The 25,099-nt window shown below is 36.5% G+C and overlaps 1 long non-coding RNA gene and 1 pseudogene across 1 annotated transcript; both read left to right on the forward strand.

Annotated features, from left to right (window-relative positions):
- Window positions 1-364: 364 nt before the first annotated feature.
- On the forward strand, window positions 365-4,636 carry LOC132066540 (uncharacterized; annotated as a pseudogene).
- Window positions 4,637-18,619: 13,983 nt separating this feature from the next.
- On the forward strand, window positions 18,620-20,957 carry LOC132067067 (uncharacterized). The gene is made up of 4 exons (XR_009417008.1): window positions 18,620-18,909; window positions 19,335-19,373; window positions 19,486-19,534; window positions 20,621-20,957. It is a non-coding gene; the product is annotated as an uncharacterized LOC132067067 (long non-coding RNA).
- The last annotated feature ends 4,142 nt before the right edge of the window (window positions 20,958-25,099 follow it).

A 25,099-nucleotide genomic window follows, 5' to 3' on the forward strand; every position in this document is an offset into this window, starting at 1 on the left:
TGTCATGGATGGATGAAGTAAGGCGGTAAATGCGGTAGGATCTTGTGAAGGGGGTTCTCCGGACGAATAATGCTTCCAAATTTATGATGAGAAGGCGAGTTATATCAACAATCAAAGGGAGAGTTCCCAGCCAAACTACCAAGGCCCTAATCAAGGATGTTGGCGGCAAGGTTAAGGGAATCAAGGTTGGAACAAGGATCAAGGTAACTTGAGTTGGAGAGATAATCGCGACAACAATCAAAGGGGTTACAACAACTACTACATCAATCATCGGAGTTCAAATCCGTATGTCCCTCCAAAGGAGAATCAACAAAACTCTAGTCAACTGCCTACTAGCGAACCCGCTAGTTCAAAAATCGAAGATATGTTGTCAAGAGTGTTGAAGAAAGTGGAATCCACCGATACCTTTTGCAAGGAGACAAGAGATGAGGTGAAATCAATGGGGCAAGTTGTAAGTTCACACTCTACCTCCATTAAACAATTGGAGTCTCAACTTGGCCAAATCTCGGCTATCCTCAACCAAAGGCAAAAAGGCTCACTCACTAGTGATACGGTTGCAAATCCAAGGAATGATGTTGATCATAAATGTAATGAAATTACTACTAGGAGTGGCAAAACAATTGGGGAAAAGGCATTGGTGAAAGATGATGTGTTGGTTGATGATGAGAAAATGGTTGAAGAACCCATTGTTGTTGAAGAAGAAGTGACTCCAAAGAAGAAGCGGGTTAGTATTGAAAAGCCCATTGTTGTTGACGATGCTCCGGAAATTGATGATTCTTCAAAAATCAAGGAAGCGGTAGAGGAGGTACCAAGGGCTTCACCGCCCGTTATGAAGCCTCCTCCTCTATTTCCTCAACGATTGGCAAAGAAAGCGGATGATAGAAAATTTCTCAAATTTATAGAGATATTGAAAGGGCTTTCAATTAATATTTCCTTGGTGGAAGCACTTGAACAAATGCCCGGTTATGAAAAATTCATGAAAGATCTTATGACCAAGAGGAGGCATACTAGTTTTGAAACAATGGGAGTTACACATCATTATAGCTCTATTGTGACAAAGGCCTTGGTTCAAAAGAAGGAAGATCCGGGAGCTTTCACCATCCCTTACACAATTGGATTGTATAAATTTGGCAAGGCACTATATCATCTTAGAGCAAGCATTAACTTGATGCCGCTTGCTATTCTCAACAAATTATGGTTGGGCACTCCCCGACCCATAACAATGAGATTACTAATGGCGAATAGAACCGTGAAGAGACCGGTTGGTATCCTATATGATATGCTTGTAAAGGTTAATTGATTCATTTTTTCGGCCGATTTTGTGATCTTGGATTGTGAAGTTGATTTTGAGGTAACTATAATCTTGGGGAGACCTTTCTTGGCCATAGGGCGTGCTCTTGTAGATGTGGAGAGGGGTGACCTAAAATTTAGAATGAATGATGAAGAAGTCACTTTCCATATTTGCAAGTCAATGAAACAACCGGCGGATATGAGTGTTGTGTCGGTTATTGATACGATAGATGAAGCCATGGATACAACCGTTGAGCATGAGCATATGGGTGATATGTTGGCGGTGGTGATAATGAACTACGAGGGGGAAGATGATGAAGAGTTCGAGGAGACAGTTAATGCATTGATTGGGTTGGTGTCATACCATTTCAATCCAAAGAAGCTTGATCTTGACTTACAAAACCGTGCTACTCGTCCCGCAAAGCCTTCCATTATTGAGCCTCCTACCTTGGAACTCAAACTTCTTTCTTCACACTTGAGGTATGAATTTCTTGGTCCTAACAACACATTGCCCATGATTATTTTCGCCCGGTTGACAGACGAGCAAAGAGAAAGGTTGTTAGTAATCTTGAGAAGATACAAAAAAGCTATTGGTTGGTGTATTGAGGATATCCAAGGGATTTCGCTCGGTATTTGTACGCATTAAATTCAACTTGAAGAAGAATGTGAGCCAAGCGTTGAACATCAAAGGAGGTTGAATCCTCCCATGCAAGAAGTTGTGAAGGTCGAAATCATCAAGTGGTTAGATGCCGGTGTTGTGTATCCTATATCGGATAGCTCTTGGGTTAGTCTGGTTCAATGTCTGCCTAAAAAGGGTGGAATCACTATTGTTGCAAATGCTAAAAATGAATCCATTCCCACTCGCACGGTCACTGGATGGCGGGTATGCATGGATTATAGAAAGCTAAACAAGTGGACCAAAAAGGACCACTTCCCAATGCCATTCATGGATCAAATGCTTGATAGGCTTGCGGGAAGGGATTATTATTGCTTTCTTGATGGCTATTCCGAGTACAACCAAATCATCGTTGCTCCCGAGGATCAAGAGAAGACCACTTTCACTTGTCCTTATGGGACCTTTGCTTTCAAGAGAATTCCCTTTGGGCTATGTAATGCACCCGCAACTTTTTAACGTTGCATGATGTCTATTTTCTCCGACATGGTTGAGGAGTCCATTGAAATCTTCATGGACGACTTTTCCGTAGTAGGGGATTCCATTAATGAACGTTTGGAGAATCTTGCCTAAGTGTTGAAAAGATGTGAAGAGATGAACTTGGTTCTAAATTGGGAGAAGTGTTACTTCATGGTTAGAAAAGGCATTGTCTTGGGACACAAGATTTCGGAAAAGGGGCTTGAGGTTGATCAAGCTAAAATTGAGGTTATTGTCAAGCTCCCCCCCCTCACCCCCCCCCCCCCCCCCCCCCAAATCTCCGTCAAAGGTGTTTGTAGCTTTCTTGGGCATACTGGGTTTTATAGAAGATTCATCAAGGATTTCTCCAAAATAGCCAACCCTCTATGCAAATTGTTGGAGAAAGATTCGAAGTTTGTATTTGATGATGCTTATTTGAAGGCATTTGAGGGCTTGAAAGAGAGACTCACATCGACTCCTATCATCATTGCACCGGATTGGTCCCAACCCTTTGAGTTGATGTGTGATGCAAGTGGATTTTCCATGGGGGCTGTTCTTGGCCAAAAGCGTGATAAGATCTTCCACCCTACGCAAGCAAGACTCTAAATGGTTCCCAAATGAACTAAACTGTCACCGAGCAAGAGTTGCTTGCTATTGTGTTTGCTTTCGAGAAGTTCCGGGCTTACTTGTTAGGAACCCATGTGATTGTTCACACCGACCATGCGGCTTTACGTTACCTCATGACAAAGAAAGATGCTAAACCGAGGTTGATACGTTGGGTCCTTCTCTTGCAAGAATTTGACTTTAAAGTCAAGGATAGAAAAGGTTGTGAATATCAAGTGGCGGACCATTTGTCTCGGCTTGAAGAGGGCGGGCGTCCATCAGATGGTCTTGAAATAAATGAATCATTCCCGGATGAGCAAGTGATGGCGGGGTCATATGATATGATTCCATGGTATGTCGACTTTGCAAACTATCATGCTAGTGACATCATGCCCGAGGATTTGAACTTCCACCAAAAGAAGAAGTTCTATTGGGATGAGCCATATCTATTCCAGGTTTGCGCCGACAACATCATAAGGAGGTGTATACCCGAAGTAGAAATGATGCCCATCATTGAAGCATGTCACTCATCTCCGGTTGGTGGTCATCATAGTAGTTCAAGAACAGCGGCAAAAGTCCTCCAAAGTGGTTTCTATTGGCCTACCATCCACCAAGACGCCCATGACTTTGTGAAAGCATGTGATCAATGTCAACAACAAGGGGGTATTTTTAGAAGGCATGAATTGCCTATTACACCAAACCTTGAGGTGGAGTTGTTTGATCTATGGGGCATTGATTTCATGGGGCCGTTTGTGAGCTCCTACAACAATAAATACATCCTTGTGGCAGTGGACTATGTGTCCAAATGGGTGGAGGCCGTTGCGCTTCCTAATAATGAAGGCAAGAGTGTCACCGCATTCTTGAAAAAACACATATTCTCAAGGTTTGGAACTCCAAGGGCCATCATTAGTGATGGGGGTACTCACTTTTGCAACCGCTTATTCAAAGCTCTTCTTGAGAAATATGGAGTAAAGCATAAAGTGGCCACCCCTTATCATCCCCAAACAAGTGGTCAAGTTGAGGTGTCGAATCGGGAGATCAAGAGCATCCTCTCCAAGACAGTTAACGCAAATAGGACTGATTGGTCGAGAAAGTTGGATGATGCTCTATGGGCGTACCGAACTGCATACAAAACACCCATCGGCATGTCTCCTTATCAATTGGTATTTGGCAAAGCTTGTCACCTTCCGGTGGAACTTGAACACAAGGCACTTTGGGCATTGAAAAAGTTGAATCTTGATTGGCGAGATGCTTTGCAACTAAGGATGGATCAATTGAATGAGCTGGATGAATTCCGATTTAGAGCCACCTGGGAGCTCTTCCATCTACAAAACCCGTATGAAGCATTACCATGACAAAAAGATCTTACAAAGAGAGTTCAGTCCCGGGGACCGGGTGTTATTGTTCAATTTAAGACTCTGGTTGTTTCCCGGAAAGTTAAAATCCAAGTGGTCCAGTCCGTTTGAAATCAGCCAAGTGTTCCCACATGGAGCACTTGAACTTGTGTGCCCAAGTGGGAATAAAATCAAAGTGAATGGGCAAAGGGTTAAGCATTACTTTGGCTTACCCAATGAAGCAAAGACAATGGAGGTCACCTACCTCAATGAACCATAAAAGAAAAAGGGTAAAACCGTCGTGCTGCGACGTAAAATCAAGCGCTTCTTGGGAGGCAACCCAAAATTTTAACTCTTTTTATTTTATTTTATCTCTTTAGGTGTTAAGTGTATAGGAATCAAGGTAGGAGAGGTGATTGAGAAAACAAAAGTGGCTAGAGTGCGGCCTATATGCGAGACCGCATCATGAATTGGCGGTCGCAAACTCCAGCCCAAAAAGAGGCAGTAAGTCAAGCAATAATGGCAAGTTGGCGGATCATATGAGACCTCACAATTCTAGTGTGCGGCCGAATACTAGTCCGCATATGCAAGAAGAGGCCACTTCGGGTAAGGCCACTTGCGAAGAGTATGGGTAACCGCCAATGTAATGTGCGGTCGCACACTCAACGCCAAGTGGCGTGAATATAAAAGGGGCTGCTGTTTTGTCATCTTGCTATTCTTTTTTTTTTTGTTCTCTCTCTCTCTCTTTCCCCCTCTTGAGAAGTTTAAACGTCACCACGCCCCTTTCCCCCTAAAACCGTCCATCTCCACTGCACCCACACCCCCGCACCGCCTCCTCATCACCACCCCTCCCCAATCTGTGCTAAGCTTGCTTGGAAATCACTTGCGACATCCTTCACTGAGCATTCATAGATTCTTAAGGTATGCCTGCAACTCTTTGATTTTCATGAAAATCTTTGTGCTAAGAGTGGAAGTCATGCCCTTAGACTTTAGTTAGGATGCTTGGATTGTTAGATTCGCGATAGTGGCTGTTTGGTGGCCACTCGTCTGTGGGGGAGGGGGGTTATGATTGTTAATTTGCTAATTAGTGGTATTAAGTTGGGTTGGTGTCACAACCCGACTAGGGGCCATGACGGGTACTCGGAGCTACCCTACCGAGCACCGCCTATCATACTTGCCATTAAACTCAACCTAAACATACATCGTTCCCAACACGAAACTTATCATGAGATGGTCATCAACATTTACAAAACATATAGATATATATATACATCAGCCCACGAGGCTACCAAAAAGGATATACAAAATATACACTGGCATAGTCATGAGACATCTACTACCCACGCATACGTATCTACGAGTCTCTACTGGAGTACTGAGACATAAAGACGGGACAGGACCCCGTTATACCCAAATATGTACATAAAAGAATGTATCAATAAATGGCACCTCCGGAGTAGTGGAGTGCTCCTGTATAGCTAATGATAGCCTCCTATGAATCTGCACCGTCTCCTTGTCTACCTGTGGGCATGAACACAGCGTCCATAAAAGAAAAGACGTCAGTACGAATAATGTACTGAGTATGTAAGGCATATGTGATAACACGGTACGGAGATATAAAAAACATAAGAAGAAAGTATCAATACAAATGCTTGCCTCTTGAGGCTGAATCATGCATGCTCACTTTTTACCTTTTAGAACAAATCACACATGTATATATACACTGTCTGAACCAATAACATCATTAGCCTGCGTCCAGGGTAATCATATCATGTCGCCCACTAGTGGTGCTGTCATCATCCATAAGCCGCCCGCCTTAGCGGTGCTGCCCGTGCCATATAGGCACGGTGTAATCATCATTATATACTCAACATGAAGCATGCATAATATTTCAAGTAAAAGCTGTGACTCTATCAGAGTGACGTAAGGTCGGTAACCTTCGATTATCTTATGGAACAATCATAGTCATCTTGTCTCACCTCGAAGGAACTAGCATTATAAGGTGAGGCTAGAAACAATGAACAACATCAAGGAATCATGTAAGGATCATTAACATAATATTAGCATCATATCATAAGCTTTAGAATCTCTAGACATAGCATCATCATCATCATGATCATTATGGAACACATCTTATCTCTTCCTCATAATAAGCTCTTAGAAATCTTTAGCTCTCAACTTGGGAATATAAGAAAGTCATGGGAATATATACGAAATCATAGTATAGGAATCATGCCTTGAAAGAAAGGGATTATCCTTACATACCTTTATGTTTCCTTAATGACTAAGCATCCTCCTTCCAAGCTTACAACTCTACATTCAAGGGAATTCATACTAAGATTAGATAACCGGAAACATATTTAAGCTTAAGTTAAAGCGACTAAAAGCTAATGAAAATTGGGCAGCACTTCCTTTATTTCAACAACTTCCTCCAAATAATAAACAACTCCTAAACTTCAATAACAACAGCCACAATATCATAATCAATAACTTCGTCAAGCTAGACATTACTCAATTTCCAAAATCCTCTTTCAAAGTCATCCATACCCATAATTATGACACAACATCATATTCATTCACATATATTGCCTCTACAACATCTTTAATATCATTCATAGCAAGATTATACTCATTATGCATCAAGAACTATGATTCAAGTCAAGTTACTATTCAAGAATACCATTATTCCCATATTTGAACTTCATACTCTACTTTCTTCCATAATCCAAGTCTTTCAACCATTCAATACCCTTAATAACATGAAATGAACATAAAACTCACATTTGATTATGTAGGAACGGACTTTGGATGGAAACACTTCACTTGGAGAAAACCCTAACTTCATTTCCAAGGAAATTTCTAGTTTCCATGAACCTTAGTTAGCGTCCTTGCACTTGATTCCACTAATTATTGGTGTTTGATCTTTGATTCACCTTGAATTTATGTTGGTGAAATGTATGGAACCTTCTAGAGGTCTTGAGAGAAGTGGAGAAGATGATAAAATGAGAAATTAGAAAGTGGGACTTATATTTATACTTGGAAAATAACTCAGCTCGATAGGATTATATGGACCCTTATATGGTCTGTATAATATTATACGATCAGTATAAGTGACCGTATAACTCTATCAATGATGGCCGTTCACTGTAACTATTATACGGACCATTATACAGACCGTATAAATGGTCGTATAATCCACCTTCTCCCCGAACTTGTTCTCGTCGATTCGTTTGATATCCAATCCTTATGGAACCTTCTTAGTACTTGTTCAACACTTCATTAACCACCTAAGTATCCTTATAACTTCTTCCTAAGACTTTACTAATCAATCCTAAGCTCGATAGTTTGCGAAACCTTTCCTAAACACCACTTATACTTCACTTGGCCTTATCAAACTTTATTTCACCAATCCATATAGCTTTGAAATCTTATCGTATGCACTCTAAAATTACCAAGTACCCTTCTTATAGTCATAAGAGCTTAATATTGACCTTAAGCTCGTGTTAGTCTACTTACGACACAATGACATGAAATTTTATGAGGTGTAACAGTTGGCTAGTTAAAATGATAATGGGTAATGTCAACCCTGCATTGAGGGTCAATTTGGGGGGTTTTTGTTCATCAATCCATGAAAATGGCAACGGGATACAAATGGTAAAGAAGAAGACGGAGTTGGCAATCGCAAACTGTGTGTGCAGGGTCGCATCTCCGTCGCCAACTATGAGTAGGGTTAGAATGGTCTTTTATTAAAATAGGAGTGTACGTTGGGTATGCGTGAGCGCATACTGAGTTTGCAGAAAGCAAACTCCTTAGCCAAAACTGGCAGAAGCGTTCACTTCTTTTGCTAGTTGGCGAGGAATTTGTGGGTTCGCAAACTCAGTGTGCGGTGCGCACACTTCGGCATCAAATGGGGCAGTGACCTCCTCACTTCTAGGTAGCTGGTGATGAGCTTACGAGTTCGCAAACTCATTGTACGAAGCGCACATTTTGTTGTGCGGTCCGCACACTTGCAAATCCTGCCCAACTTTGGGTACAGTTGTACACTTTGATTTGGCACCATATTTTCATGTTATTTTTGTTTAACGATAACCATGGCTTGCTGGGTGTTGTGACATACAGGATGACTCGAGGCAAAGATCTTGCCCAAAAAAAATAACCGGAAAAAGCAAAAAGCGTTTACCGGAAGGCACAGCAATTCCAGAAGGAGAAACCTCTACACCTGCAGTAGACACCCCTCGGGAAAGGACAATCCAGGAGCAGCTTGCCGCTCAAATCAAATATGAGGAGTATCTACAATGGAAGATTCCGAGGGTGAAGGAGCGTTATGACCAGAAACGTTCCTTCAGTTCTGAGAAGCAAATATCCCTGAAAGGAATTCAGGAACACTTCCCTCGGATACTGGAGCAACTTGAGAGGCGAAATTGGATAAGATTCACCGAGCACCCCGGCAACTACATTCCACAAATCTGCCAAGAATTCTACGCCAGCCTCCGCGTATCAATGAGTAAGAAGAAAAAGATGATGACGGGGTGCACAGTTTGGGGAGTGACAGTGCCAATATTCCATGAAGGGATCAATCTTGAGTACTTTGGTAATCAGGGAACCACTCACAAAGAGTATGAAGAGAAAATTGACAAGGATGTGGCAGAAAGCATACGGCCTTAGTTGGGTGAGGTGATTGCAGCCCCTGGTACTACTCCTCCATGGGTGGCACGAAGAGCGAAGATTCACAGGTCAAGCCTCAATATTGAGGCTAAATTTTGGCTCAGTTTTGTCAGTAGCAGATTTTGGCCATCCCAGAATGAAACAAAAGTGGGTATACAGAAGGCAATACTCTTGGCCTGTATCATGACTGGGGTACATATCAATGTGGGTTGGCTTATTTACTATCACATCATGGACCGAGCTTGGAAATCCACAAGAAACATCCCATTCCTATGCTTGATCACTGCTTTGTGTCATCGCCACAAAGTTCCTGTTTGGTCCAGGATTGATAGAAATTATGCACCCATCAGGAAAATTGATATTCTGCTATCGGAAGATAAAGAGAACCCCGAGAAGTAAAAGAGGAGAGCGAAAATCCAGACCATTGATTTGACATCCGGGTTAGAGGACCTTGCGAGGCCTGCCACTTCTAGTATGCCAGCTGGGATAGCTGCAGGGGCGAGCCTCTTCCTAGTATCTTCTTCTTTTGGATCCACGGCCGAGTGGGACCCATGCTACCACGGCTTGCTCCACCTCTGCGTTGATGCCTCGAGTCTAAAACCCCGATTGTAGTTGATTTCTAGGTGATGGCCCGCATTATCGCTGCTGTTGATAAGAAGGTAACCAGTTTCATTCAGAAGATGCCAAATCTGATTAAAGCAGCGATCACAGAGTCCTTCCAGCAGCTAGAGGCAAGGGTTGCTAGTTTGGAGACGCGGTTGGAGAAAGTTGAGACGGGTGAGACCGAGCACATGCGCGGTATGAGGAGTGATCTCACCCAGCTTCGAGCTGACATGACTGCATCCAAGACTCCACTATTTGCGGCTATGGGCACCGCTGATGCGCCAGAGGCTGATATGGGTGATGCTGAGGGCGCTGCGGCTGTAGATACTGATGCTGAGGGGTCCTCTGGTCATTCGCCTAAGGACAAAGACCCGCTTGATGTGGGTGATGATGAGTATGTGGAGTTGTAGGACTTTGAGTTGCTCCCGAGTGCCACCGAGGACATTGTCAGGGTTTATGCGGCCTCAGGACACCATATGGCCCGTACTGATGAGGAGTTTGAGCAGGACTCCAGGAGGGCGGCTGAGCACTCACTGATGGATCTTATTCCTCCGAAGGGGACGGGCGCCGCTACTGCACCTCTACCAGCTGATGGAGCCACATCATCCCAGCCCCAGACATCCACATCTACCCCTGTTGACCCTGATGTTGCTGCGGGTACTACACCCACCGGGCCTGTTTTAGCTCTTTCTGATGATACAACTCGACCCGACGCTTGATATGTCGCAGGGAGTTCTCACCTCTTTTTGTTTATATCTCTTTGCATTGGGGACAATGCAATGTTTCTAGTTGGGGGTGGGTAGCCTTGCTTGTGGGTGTAGACTTTTTGTTGTTGGTCATGTGTACACATGTAGACTTTGTATTTTGAAAAGTTGTTTTGGGATATTGTTTTTATTATATGATGACATTGTGTTTTGGCTTCTTATTTATCATGATTGCCCATGTATTTAGTTTGTGGTATTAGCTATATCCTTGGCTTTTCTTAGCCGTGGTTCTTTTCCTAAGGATGCTAATGTTCTTTTGGACCCGGTATTCGTAGAAAGTTTTGAGTCGGCTGGTCTCAATGATAGATATTTGGGCGCTTTCTTAAGGGAACTAAGCCTTGTAGGGTCGGGACGTGAGCATGACTTGTTTGGTATCAATACAGTTAGAAGAGTACATACTAAGGCGTACCCCTAAAAATTTTTCTAAACTTTATTGAGAAATGAGGACCATGACAATTGAGGCTTCACTTTGTTACTCTTGACTACTCAATTGGGTAAACCATTAATTGATCTTGTTTTGATAGATATTGACTCATTCTGAACAATGCATGTGCCAAGAGTGGTGACGTTTAGTATTAACTTTTGTGATTGCTTTTGTCAACTAGAACGTGCCCGTTTTTCTCCCTAAGCTATACTTGAATAGGCGGTTGAAGAAAGGATCTTAGGCAATCTTTGATTTTCCATGTGATATACCTTGTTCATATATGTATCACTAGTCAACCCTTTTGAGCCTTTAGCATTTTTTATTGATTTCCATATGACAAGCCATACCACTTTGTGTATCTCTTTTGAACCCATCCCTCCTTGAATGCTAAAATCTCAACATAGGCTTTTAGCCTAAGTTGGGGGTGAAAGGCCACGTGAAAAAGGTTGACAAAAATCGAAAGTGGAATGGCAGTAGTTAGAAATGAAAAGGTTGCCCTTGCACGAAAGAAAATAAAAGAAAAAGAAAGAAGTGTTTTTTATTGTTGTTTTTGCTAGAAAGGATTCTCTAATAAGTGCAAAAAGGGGCGGTTAATAAAAAGGCAATAGAAAGATGCGACTAAGGAGAGAAAGGTGAAAAGAAAATGAAATCATGGTGAATCATAGAAAAGGCCTCAACCAAGTCAAATGTAGTGCTCAAGGAAGGGATAGTCACTTTTGTACCCAAATTTGTATCCTACCCAACCCAAAGCCATCATTACAACCCGAAAAGACCTTTGTGATCTACAATCGATTGTTTTTAGAATTAGTATGGAAAGAAAGTAAGGGCAAGCATATGGTTTGATACTTGTGACACGCAAGATTCTTTTTTGAGTGCGAGTGTTCTCCTTTTGTCCCTCTATTTTGATTGATATTTGTGTGAAAGGGACTTTCTTTCTTGTGAGGGTGCATGTATTGTAATAATGGGTGAGCAATGAGACCATGCAAGCGAGTCAATAGGATGTGAATGCAAATTGAGTAAGCTCGACAAACCATGTGAAGTTTTGGAGTGTCATAAGGTCATTGTTAGTGCATTTTTGAAATAACAGGAGGGGTTGGATATGGTAGAAGGATTAGGTGTGTTTTCTAATTATTGATACTAACCGACAGTCATGTGCTACCCAAGTAGGCCAATTGGCATGTTGTGAATCGTGTGTCGTGAGTCTTAAGTTGTTTGCTTGAAGACAAGCAAAAGGTTAAGTTAGGGGTGTCACTACCCTTACCTTCCCTTCGATAATTAAACGGACTCATGATTTCACAAGTAGACACAGCAGCCCAACAACAACAATAAGTAAATCAACCACGAATCACAAGAATAAGATAAAGTCCAATGCAATGCAACGCCACCAATGATAGTATCTCAATCGTACACATATGCTAATGGCAATTTTCGCATAATAGTCATGACCTGTAGGGGACCCATGGTGTCCATGTACCACTCGCTCCGGAACTGACCTCGGATCATGAGCCCATAACTAGGCCACATCCTCACCCGCTGTCAAATGTGACTCTGTATATATATATATATATACACACACACACACACACATGTGTGTGTGTATACAAGATGAATATTCAAGATATGAATCAAGTATAGAAAATTCAATGTGGAACATCGACTCCTATGTAACCATGTGAGACGAGAATGAGTGCATAGCACTCAACCGATAACCCGCATCCTTATTTGCACGTATCACCATAAGCATAACAAGAAGTCAACAATCTAATTTAGGTCACCATAGTGAACCTACTATACCACCTTACTTCCAACGCAGCAATTACGCCGCATGCCACAATACGTAAAATAACTCAGAGGAATCAACTCGATAGAAATATGCAAACATAAGGAAGTCAAATACAATTGGGTACAAGTCAGCTCAGCATATGGTATAACAAGACCCCATTATGGTCAGCTCAGTAGTAAAATGAATCCCACCCACTATCTTAACCAACATCAAGAACACACAAACCACTTCCTTCCTTCCCGACGTAATAACCACCCCTCATGCTCCAATACGCAAATAATGAAAACAAGCCACATAATCAGAAGACATACCAAGCTAACTAATATCCAACCAAACTCTATGTCCGAAGGACTAATCATGCTTTCTCCCGTCAACTCTACTACATATTTATGACTTACTAATCAAAGTCTAACTCAAGTAAGCCATAACCTACCTCGAGGCCGAGCAGGTGCCACGAACGTCTATGGAATCTTCACCTTTCCGTTTCCGAACCGAAAGTCGCGACGGAGCAATCTAGAAATATCACGAATTTGAGAACAAGGATCAAAATAAAGCATGCGTAGTAATCTGGACCCATAATTGACTATCCTTACCTTTAAGTCCCCAATTCAAGAACTCAAGTCTTAACCCATTTTCTAAATACCGAAAGAGTCATTAATTGGGTTCTGTTTATCGACCTAGAATAATAGTCTACATGAAGGTTTCGAGAATTCATGAGTTCTGGTTGAGGCTACCTAATTCCCCTCATTAGGATGGAAACACTTTAAGGAATCCATATTTATCAACACAATGAGGCAACGCTTAGTAATAAGGGAATAACTTTAAGGGAGATAGCATAAGAGAGGTTTGAAGGGTTACCTTTCCCAAGCCTCTAAAGGTTCTGCTCTGAAATTCTCCCAAGGGACGGTCTAGTTGCAAGTTTGGAGGAAAAGTGAGGTCAAATCCCGAAATAAGGTTTAAATATTAGGTCTGGTCAGCATTGATCGCTACAGCGTTCTATTAACCCGCGGTAGTGGTACCGCTGCGGCAAAGGTCGTACCGTGATAGCAACCTTAGGCGACTCAACTGCTTCAATATGGCGGAGAAGAAATCCGCTGGGGAGGATTCACTATGGCAGTCATACAACCGCTGTAGCGATGGTATTGTACCGGTGCCCCACCCTATTTTAGCTTTAATCTACCTGACTGACGCTCAAATTAAGCACGAAAATTCCTCGCTAATGAATCGTACAACTAATCGGCTGGGTTTTTAGACACGTCTTTGCGAAAAGTCCAGTAACGGCGAAACGCATCGTTACAAATACGGCTATTGTTTATTTAGGGTTATGATTGACTTGAGGTTTAGAATTCTTTTGTACCAATTAATGTTAATTTTGTTTTTGCCGAGAACAATTAATGTTACTCACTTTGTGTCCTTCATTGTTTCGGTTTAGAGTTCACTTTAGGCCTAGGTTTAGGACTTTTTATAAAAATTGTCGTAGACTACATACAAAGTCGAAAAAAAAAATTACATATAGGATTAAGCAATTAGTATCACTTTAGGTTTAGATCTAGAATTCTTTTACCAGTTAATGTTACTTAGGTTAACTTTTCAGAATTTTAAAATCAAATTATTTGGAATAAAAAATAGATGAACACTTCTATAAATGAAGTCAATATTACACATTCTTTAACATGAAATTCTGAGAGCATCGATGATCGCGAAGGTAAAGTTATTATATCTTTAGTTTATTCTTGAAGTTATATAATAATAAATTATCGTGCTTGATATACCATTACGAATTGAAAGGTTGTCAGTTGTGATTTTTATTTATAATGTCTCGTATACTATTATCGATTTTAATTTAACTTGACTTCTTTATAAATTTATACATATTGTTTGGAGCATTGCATTCCGTTACAGAAAATTTCTTAGGCATTCTAACTCATATTAGTTAAAGATTTTACTAATTCAAATTATTTTTTGATATTTTTTAATTATCACTTTAGGAGTAGAATTCTTTAGTACCAATTAATATTACTTAAGTTGTGTCCTTTTGTTTAGGTTTAGAGTTCACTAGAAATAAAACAAATTCGATTATGGTATAATGTTAAATGTCAAATTGATAAAATGTAAATTTAAAGTAACAAAGATGAATTGCATAAAATAAAATATATTCAAGATGAATTGTAATTTTTTTTTTTTACACTTATTCTAAAAAAATGAAGGCTCTCAATATTCTTTTATATATTAAGTTATTTCACTACTAAATAAACATGAATTATCGACGGAAAGTTAAACAGTAAAATTCGTTGCTAATTCTATTAGCGACAAATGAGTAACGAATTATCAAAAAATAACTTTAGCAATGAGCAATTTAGCAACTAATTAATGACGAAGTTTGTAACTAAGTCCAATTTTTTGTTGTAGTGTATGTTGTCAAATGAGGTACGTGTTTTGGTTACACGCAAAGCGCGTGCACTAAACTAGTATCTTAAGAAGTATGTATTACTAATTAGCATAGATAACATGTGCAACGCACGTGTTCGACAACTAGTGCAGTAATAAGTGGTTTAATGCTATTGCTCAGTTGAGAAAATTGTTGGAAGGGTGAAATAAATGAACCTTCATTTTGACGTTAATAATCTGGGAAAGAAGATGAATCATGATTTGAAAAAATTAAACACACCTTGTAGTATCATAAATGACTACAATGGACTATCGTATGGCAAGAATGAAATACGATAGATTTAGCACTTTGGTAGGGGTGTTAATGGTACGGTTCGGTCGGCTTTTTTTATACAATTTATATTATATCAATTTTTTGATTATTTGTTTTGTATAACAAAATTAAACTTTTCAAAACCGTCTCACTATTTCGTTTTTTCTATGATATCAGCACAGTCCGATTACTTTTCGATATTCCTTTTAGAAGGTCACCTGATGGCCAATGCTATACCAAAAAATTGTTGAAGTTAATAATTAAAAAGTTGTGAACAAACTAAAATGCAACATAATTGACAAACCTTACTAATGAACGTCACTACTAAATATATACTTGTACTTGTTTCTTCTAATAGAGTATCAATACCATAAAAAATTGTTAAAGGCAAGAATTATATTAATAAATTAAATTGGTAATCTTCATAGGATTCAATTAATGTGAAATAATTGAACCAATATTTATAACTTACATGAACCAGTAAAGCTTAGGTAAAACGGTGATTGTAATAAATTTTAAGCTAAAGAATTTACAAGATAAAGTTATAGATAATACCATGCTAACAGGAATAGTCACTTCCAAAACTTAGAAAAAATAAAGAAGGAAGAAAAATAAGAAGATGATAAAACAGACTTCTACAGTTGTTGATAACGTGATATTAGCTTAAGTAGATTAATGTTTGAGACCTTTCTTATATTTTTTTTTGATAGGGTGGAGTAGGTTTAGATTTTAATTGTAGCCCTCTCCATCTAAATTCAACTCAAGGCAGGGTCCAAGGTAAAAAAAATTAATTCTTTGTCTTTTAAATTTTATATATAAAATATATTTTCTACATATATATTTTTTCGATTTGGTATTTTTTCGGTAATTCTATAAAATAAAAGGTCTAACTTATTTATTCGGTAGTTATAAATTGGGGAAATTTCATAAATATACGATTGGATCACTTACATTGCAAATAAATAGCCCAAAACTTACATTGCAAAGCTCTAACCCAAAACTCTCCTCTTCTCCCCTCTCTCTCCACTGCCTCCTTCTTTTTCGCTTTTTATTTTTTTATTTTTTTTATTTTTTTAATTATTTTTTTTTGTTGGAGTTCGCCACTGCCTCCTTTTTTATTTTTTTTTAAAATGTTTTTATTATTATTTTTTTAATTTTTTTAATAGAGTATTATAATTCATATACCCATATATACTCATATACAATATTATACAACATTATAATCCATATACTCATATACAATATTATGCACTCATATACAATATTATACAAAAATTATAATCCATATACCCATATACATTCATATACACCTATATACAAATATTATACACCCATATACAATATTATAACCCTTATATCCATATACACTCATAGACACCCGTATGCAATATTATACACCCATATACATTCATATACAATATTATACACTCATATACAATATTATACAATATCATAACTCATATATCCAGATACATCCATATACACTCATATACATTATTATACAATATAATACACCCATATACAAAATTATAACCCATATACCCATATACACCCATATACAATATTATACACCCATATATAGTCATAGCCGGAGTTCCGTTCTCCGGCGTATACACCCATATACACTGACATACAATATTATACACTCATATACACTCATATACACCCATTTATAGTCATCGCCAGAGTTCCATTCTCCGGCGAACTCCAATACCACCACGTAACCAACTGTTCAAACATCAAAGATCCGGCGTGACAGAGGGAGAGGGGAAATAAATAAAAATTAAAGGTCCGGCGTGACAGAGGGAGATGGGAAATTAAAAAAAAAAAACTAAAAAACAAAAATTAAAAAAAGAATAATAATAATAAAAAAAATTTTAAAAAAAAAAGGAGGCAGTGGCGAACTCCAAAAAAATTAAAAAATAATAATAAAAAATTAAATTAAATTTTTTTTTAAAAAAAAAAAAAAGGAGGCAGTGGCGAACTCCAAAAAAAAAATTAAAAATTTACAAAAAGAAAAAACGAAAAAGAAAGAAGCAGTGGAGAGAGAGGGGAAGGAAGAGTGGAATGGGCCATTTTTTGAAAAGTAATTTTTGTTTAAACTGAAGATGGGCTACTGTGGGTAAGAAACTCAAATATGGGCTAAATTTGGTAGCATTGGTACCCCAATTGATACTGAGTGTAATTATCTCTTATAAATTTATATCGAAAATTTCAATTTTATTAAAATAAAACCTAAAAATCAGTTCGATACAGTATGGTTCGATCGATTTAACTGATTTTTGAAAAATCATTGACACCCTACACCTTAGGATAGAATCTTGAATTTGAAAGACTTATAACCACAGTTTGAGCCCTAAATGGGTTACAATCAAATCTCTCTATAGTGGCAGCGTTTGTCCGAAAATTTCATAACTGCCATAGTGAGGTGTTGTTATATATGTATACTGGCATTTGATGCTTGGATCTCATTTAGCTGTTATAAACAAAAGTACGCATAAATTTATTTTTCTATACTTTTTTTATATATGTTATAAACAAAAACAAAATACTTTTTAATTTTAAAATCTCGATTGATTTTTCTGTTTCATTAATAAAAATCGAAGTGACTAATAAATTCATAACTAGTTGTACCGTACTAAGGAGCATATGCATTTTAAATTAATTGAAAATTTACATATCTCAAGTTCGATGTAAGAATTCTTCAATTGTAGGTTGTTTCGTAAATCCAGTCTCTTAGTGATAATATAACTCTTGAATTAACGAAAAATTTTGTCCAAACTTTCGGGTAAAAAAGGAATTCAATAGCTTTCTCTCGATGATTACTATAAATATTTTAATATTTTATTTTTATACATAATATATTTCTTACAAAAGATTACTTCCCACATTACAAAAAGATTGTCCACTTAGCCATTTGCACACCTCTTAAGAAAATACTAACTCCCAGGCAAAAATAGTTAATTTGACTAAACTATCTCAAATTAAATAAGTATTGGGATTTGGTCACTTAATACCTAATAAGGGCAAATTTGAAAAAATGATGCTAATTCTTTATTGATTAGGTAAGTGGACACCCTTTTTGAACAAAAAAATAAAGGCTAAGTGGACACTCTTTTTGAATCGGAGGGAGTATTACACAATATTTGAGTATGGCTATTATAGAGAGGTAACTTTACAAAGAGTGTACCGCTATAATGAACGTCACTACTGTTATAGGTAGAATCTATATATAATATAAAGCTAGGCATAGATAAGGTGATGTGGCACCTCTCTATGGCCACCATTCTTATTTATCTTTTTTCTCCTTTTTTTGGTATTTTCCCCTTATTTTCCCATTGATTATATTGTAAGATGTAAGAATATAGGTATAAATGGCTCAATAATTACTATTTCACTCTTTCATATTCCTTACGATGAAAAATGTAAGTTTCAACATTTATTACTCCAGTCTTTATTATGGCCTTGCATGTTTTGCTACACCACCGTTATTGTTAATGTCATATAAGTAGTGTTTTCGTCCTTTTTAACGATGGTATCATTTTCAGAAGCAAATTATCCTCCAGGCTGATAATAAGGTGGTTTTCCAGATGAAGCCATGAAGAGGTAACAGGTGAGCAAAGAATTTTTTTTATAATAATACTAATATAACAACAACAAATAATAATAATAATTATTATTGTTGTTATTTAACTTCCAGTAAGATTTTTGTTTTAATTTTTTTTTAATTCTTTGTATCTTTACCTTATGATATACTACATATTTGGGTTGTAATTGTGAGTTTGGTATATACTATATCTGTTAAAGGAGAAAAATAGAGATGACAGAGGGAATAAGAGAGTAATTAAATCATTAAGATTTTGTAATTTTTTTGTACCTCATATGATCCATCTGTTTTAGCTTTCAAAGTTCAATTCAACTCCACCGAGGTCCATTACTTTGTTACTTTGTATATATAGTTACAATTTCTCTTGTGATATTTATGTGTTGGTGAATATTCTATGTTGGTTAAATTTATTTGTATGTATCATCTTTCAGGCATATTCTAAATCACTTGCCTTTTTTTATGGGAGAAAGGTTTGCCAACGTATTTGTCAAAAATTTATACTTTTGAGTCCCATAACTTATTCGTACTCAGTATTATTTGGTAATTTTTGGAAATATGTTCTATGTCATTTGTATTGATCAGCGTGACACGCTCTGTGGTATACTTCAATGATGAATGCATTTCTTTTAAGGTAGTTATATTCACTCTGAATTCTTTAATTTTTTTCCTACTCTTATTTGCTAAAATTTCTTACAATTCATAATTTTTTTTCAATTAAATATGTTCAGGGATTTAAAATCTTGTAAAGTTAGAAGCTGCTTATGAAATTTGATGATTTGAAAATCGCGTCAAATCTAACTTCTTAATAAGTAGTGGTGATATGTTTATCTTTTTACTGTGAAATTGAAAGCGCACAACAGGGCATTCTTTTGATTGGTGTAGATGAATTTAATTACTATAATTATATTTGTTATTGATAAAGAATTGATTTGAACTTTTTGCTGAAAGAGGTTTTGAGGTTCTGATTTTAAATAGAAGAGTGGTCTTGTGGTGCAAAAATTAAAATATTCGTTTGAAGAAAATCTTAAATTGTATTTTGTTCCACAAGTTAATTTCACACTTGAGAAATCAAAAGAAGTTTTCTTTCATATGCATGTAGTAGCTTTAATTATGCCCAAATTGCTTTATTTATTTAGGTTTTCTAATTGTTTGTCTAGCAAATATAGCCAAAGTGCTGTAGCACCTTTTTTTGACCAACAGTAATATTTATCTTTTTCGTTACTTCTGGCGTCAACAATTTAATGTGATATTCACAAATTAATAATTTAAAAAAAAAATTGAATGATTGTTAACTGTTGCAACCTGTCATAATTCATATTTATGGACCGTTAAAACCTTCCTTAATAATTCATATTTATGAAGCATAAAGAATTTCTACAGCATTTACAGGTTACTAAAGTAATAAATATTTCATATTTACAAACATACAATAATGCTCTCATCTTAAAGGTCACGGGGAGATAACTTTGAAAGGTATGTATTTTGTTGCTTATTTAATTTCTTGTTTTAATACTTTTTCTGTTTCATTGTCATTAGTACTGATATTCTAAAAATTGAAATCATTTTCACATAGATCATACTCTATAATGTGTATAGATCAATATGCAGCTATTTTCGTTGATTAGGTGGGTTTAACTTTTGCTTTGTATTTGCAGAATCTTTTTGATTTATTGACTTACATTGCAACATCATTCTAATTAGAAATTCAATTTTGCAGGACATGTAGAAGAATCTGCCAAAATCGGGTGAAATTTCTGATTATTAGATTGTTTCTATTTATTGTCAATTTTTAAATATATCTTTCTTTGATGTTCCAATTCTTATCCTTCAAACCCAGATGAGATTTCTGCTCAATCTCAAACTTTTTCCCCTGAGAATATAATCTGCCAGTCCTAAAGAAAGGAGCCAAATGTTTACCATACCTATCCACCATTATTGGCAATCATTTTAACAAAAAAGATTGTAATTGGATGTGTTAAATATACGTGACAGTATAAGTTTTTATATATTTTTATTTGTAGAAGGCATGTAATTAAAATATGAGTTTGCTAATATTTTTATCACCGCGCGAAGCGCGGACAATTTCAGTAGTGTTGTTATAGAGAAGTAAAATGTAACATGAAAAATCGGTTTCGGAGAAAATCAGGCCGTTATAGTGAAATACCGTTATAACGAATAGCAATTATAAAGAGGTTTAACTGTATTTTAAACCCAAAGGGACAAGTATTTATATGAATGAGATACTTTTGTGTAGATCATGAATTCTTGGAATTAAGGAAAGGAAAACAACACAAAATGCCCACTATAAGTAAATTATTTACACGAGGATGCCCTTCCATAAACTATTTGCACCAAATGGCCATAGGGTACAAAATAATTACCCGACACATGCTTGTGTAAATAAAGCAGTGCTTTGTGTCCCCATGATCTACACTACATTTTTGCCCAACGTGCTTGTGTGCGCGCGCCTTTTTTTTTATTTTTTTTTTAATTTCTATTTTGTCTTTTCCTTTTTTTATTTTTTTTATTTTACAAATAATATAAAAATTAAATAATTATATTACAAAGAAGTAATTAAAAAACACTAAAGTCACTAGCTTATTTAATAAAAACCTAAATGAATAGAAAATATAGTTTGAATTTTTTTCTCTTTTGGAAATGAAAACAAAATTTATATAAAAATAACTTGATAAATGATATATAATTTAAAATATCAAAGTAAAATTAAACTTTATTTGTTATATTTTCTTATAAATTTGTTTCTTTTGAAGGAATGAGCCTGTCCTTTATGAAACCATATCAGTATATGATATATACTATGTAGGTATCATAATACTGAGGATTTTTTTAAGAAATGAATCAGTCCTTTATGATATCCTATCAATATATGACATATACTATGTGGACATCATAAAGGACTGAGAAGTGTTATATTTAGTGTTTAAGGAATGAATCAGTCTCTATGATACTCTGTCAGTATATGATATATAACATGTGATTATCATAGCGGGTTAAGGTATGTTTTTCTTGAAGGAATGAACTAGTCATTTATGATATCCCACCAGCATATGATATATACCAGGTTGGTATCATAGAGGACTGAGCTCTTTTCTGAAGAACAAATAATTCCTCTATGATACCCTATCAGTATAGAATAATACCATAGAAGTATCATAGATGACTGAGGAGTGTTTTCTTTTGAAGGAATAAACAAGTCTTTTATGATACCTTGTCAGTATATGATATATACGATGTGGGCATCATAGAGCTATGAGATCATGTATATATATATATATATATATATACCAAATTGATATTATATACGACTGAGTGTTTTTCTTGAAGAAATGAACTGTTAGTCGTTTATGAAACCCTGTCAGTATATGATATACCATGTGGGTATCATAGAGGACTGGATAGTATTTTTTGAAGAAATCAATCAATCTTCTATGACACTCTGTCAGTATATGATATATACCATGTGTATGTCATAGTATACTGCAACAATATACTTCAACTGCTACTGATTTGATATACTACTCTAGAATAAGTTGTTTTTGCGATTATAAAAAAAAAATATACAATAGCAGTTATATTTTTTATTCATGTAGAAGAACAAAAATAAAGGGAGCCAAAATTTGTATAGAATTAGATTACGAAAAGAATAAAAAATAAAGAAAAAAGTAATTTAAAAAAGAAAATTAAAGAAGGAGAAAAAAAGTGAATAAAAATCACCAGAAATTTAAAAATAGAATGAATAAAAAGAGTAAAAATGGTGAATGAAAATAGATTATGAAAAAAAAAAATCAAAAAAAAAAGTGAATGAAATTAGATTAGGGAGAAAAAAAAAGAATTAAATGAAATTAAAAAAGAATAAGAAATAAAGAAAAATAAAAAGAAAGAAAATAGAAAAAAAATAAAAGAAAGAAGCTAGAATTAAATAGGGAATCTAATTATAGTGAACAAAGAAAATAAAGAATAATATGATTTAGAAAAAAATAAATGAACCAAAAAGGAGAAAAGGAAAAAGAAAAAAAGAAGAAGAAAAAAACGAGGAAAAAAAAAATAGAGAAATAAAAAAGAAAAGAAACACTTACCTACAAAAGCTACAATGAGTAGAAAGGATAAATAGTTTGGGGGTATGAAAGTAAGGTGTGGCGGGATTGGGGGGGGGGGGGTATGGAATGGTAATTAATTTGTGTGCAATGGGCATGTGTGTTCTTTTTCCTTATTGAAACTTTGCGATTTAATTTGAGAAAGAAAGGGCGAGACAAGTTTGATGTACCTTCCTTTAAGGTGTTTTCATGAAAGTTCTATTTTATCCTTATTATTAATTATTGGGACTTCAAGGAATTGTTAATGACAGCATAACTTTTAAAGTATGTTTGAGTGATATCAATTATTTAGATGTTTTATAATAATTATGAGCGATATAGTAAAATTTTCATTTATTTATGGGATAGTTTCAATAATATACAATCCAGCATAAAAAATTGCATTCACATAGCCATATTTTTTTATTACATTCGCATAGCTATTTTTTTTGCAATAGTGTTTATACAAACGATATATAAGATTATACACTTACTGTAGACAATGTATCAATCTCGTATAAAAGTGTATAATAATATATAAGACACACTTCGTCACTGTTATACAATATTATACAAACTTATACAAAAGGTATTTATACACACTTCTACATTGTATAAAAGTGTATAATAATATATAAGAGGTGTTTATACATATTTTATCATAAATATACCAACATTAAACCCTAAACCAACGACGTCGGAAACGATGAGTCTTTAATCGGTGACGTCGTCGTTGCTGGTACCGAACAACAACCTGATGCTTCCAAGGAAGCCAAGAAATTTGGTGTCACGACCCAACTAGGGGCCGTGACGGGAACCCGATACTTGTACCGAGCACCCCTTACCTATCATTGTACCGTACCTCTTAACAAGTCGTATAAACAAGTGCCGCATTTTTTTTTTTCGAATCGAACATTAACATTAATGGCCGTCATTATGGACATAGACTAATTAGCCTCGCTTATCGTTCCATACAACGGCATTAATATGCCAAGATACCACATATTTAACTATACATAATCGATCGTACACATCCGTCTACGAGCCTCTAGACATAGTACATTTATACATAGAAAGAGCCGAGTACGCGTCGTGCTCAAAAATATATACATGAAGGAGTACCGCAGAGATGAGGCTCCGAACAACCGGAGCGCCGTCAAGTACGGCGGTAGGGCTCCTAAGGATCAAATCCTCCTGTTTGCGACTCCGCGGCATGAAACGCAGCGCCCACAAGAAGGGGCGTCGTACGAATAGTGTACCGAGTATGTAAGGCATGAATAGTAATATACGAGAACATAAATCATGCATAATGACATAAAAGGATTACAACTCAAGTCCTTGGGACAGAACATAACCTGTATATATAGGTGCCCTTGCGATGCCGTGCTTTCTTAACTTTCCTTACTCATTTATATGTATACATAAATGCATAAAATATAGAATATATCATATTGCCGAGGCGTCGGCGTACCGATCCATTTAACCATAAATATACACATCCCGCGTCCGGGACGATATCAAGTCATGTAATGCCAACTGATCAGATGGATATGCGTGTATAACGCTCTGCCATTACCTCCCTTTTCCCCATAAATATATGAAAATTTCATGTATGAATATCGGCGTCTATAGCGCCCATGAATATATGAAAATTCCATGAATAAATATTGGCGTCTATAGCGCCCATGAATATATGAAAATTCCATGAATAAATATTGGCGTCTATAGCGCTCTGACTCTGCTATTATATAATATACTTATACCATGTTCATTTATTAGCGCGCATATAGCGCTCTGATTCTGTTATCATTATCGACGTAGATGTATTCTCATTAAAGTAGTTACGACACTTATCGTTTAATAATCAAAGCACTAAAGAAAACCCGAGAACAAAGGCCCACCTCGAGTCAAATGAGGTGGCGTACTCAACTTACCTATAATACGTGTCATGACGTTACTTATGAAGGCCTTAGGGTAATCGGGTCTTATCCTTGCACGTTCTAGAATATTTAGACACTTCTTTCACAATTCAAGTACTTTTAGTTCAATCTTACTGAATGAATAGTACCTATTTTCAATCGCGGATTTCTAGAGTTAGGAAA

Source organism: Lycium ferocissimum, chromosome 8 (assembly GCF_029784015.1).
Source record: "Lycium ferocissimum isolate CSIRO_LF1 chromosome 8, AGI_CSIRO_Lferr_CH_V1, whole genome shotgun sequence".
NCBI lineage: Eukaryota > Viridiplantae > Streptophyta > Magnoliopsida > Solanales > Solanaceae > Lycium > Lycium ferocissimum.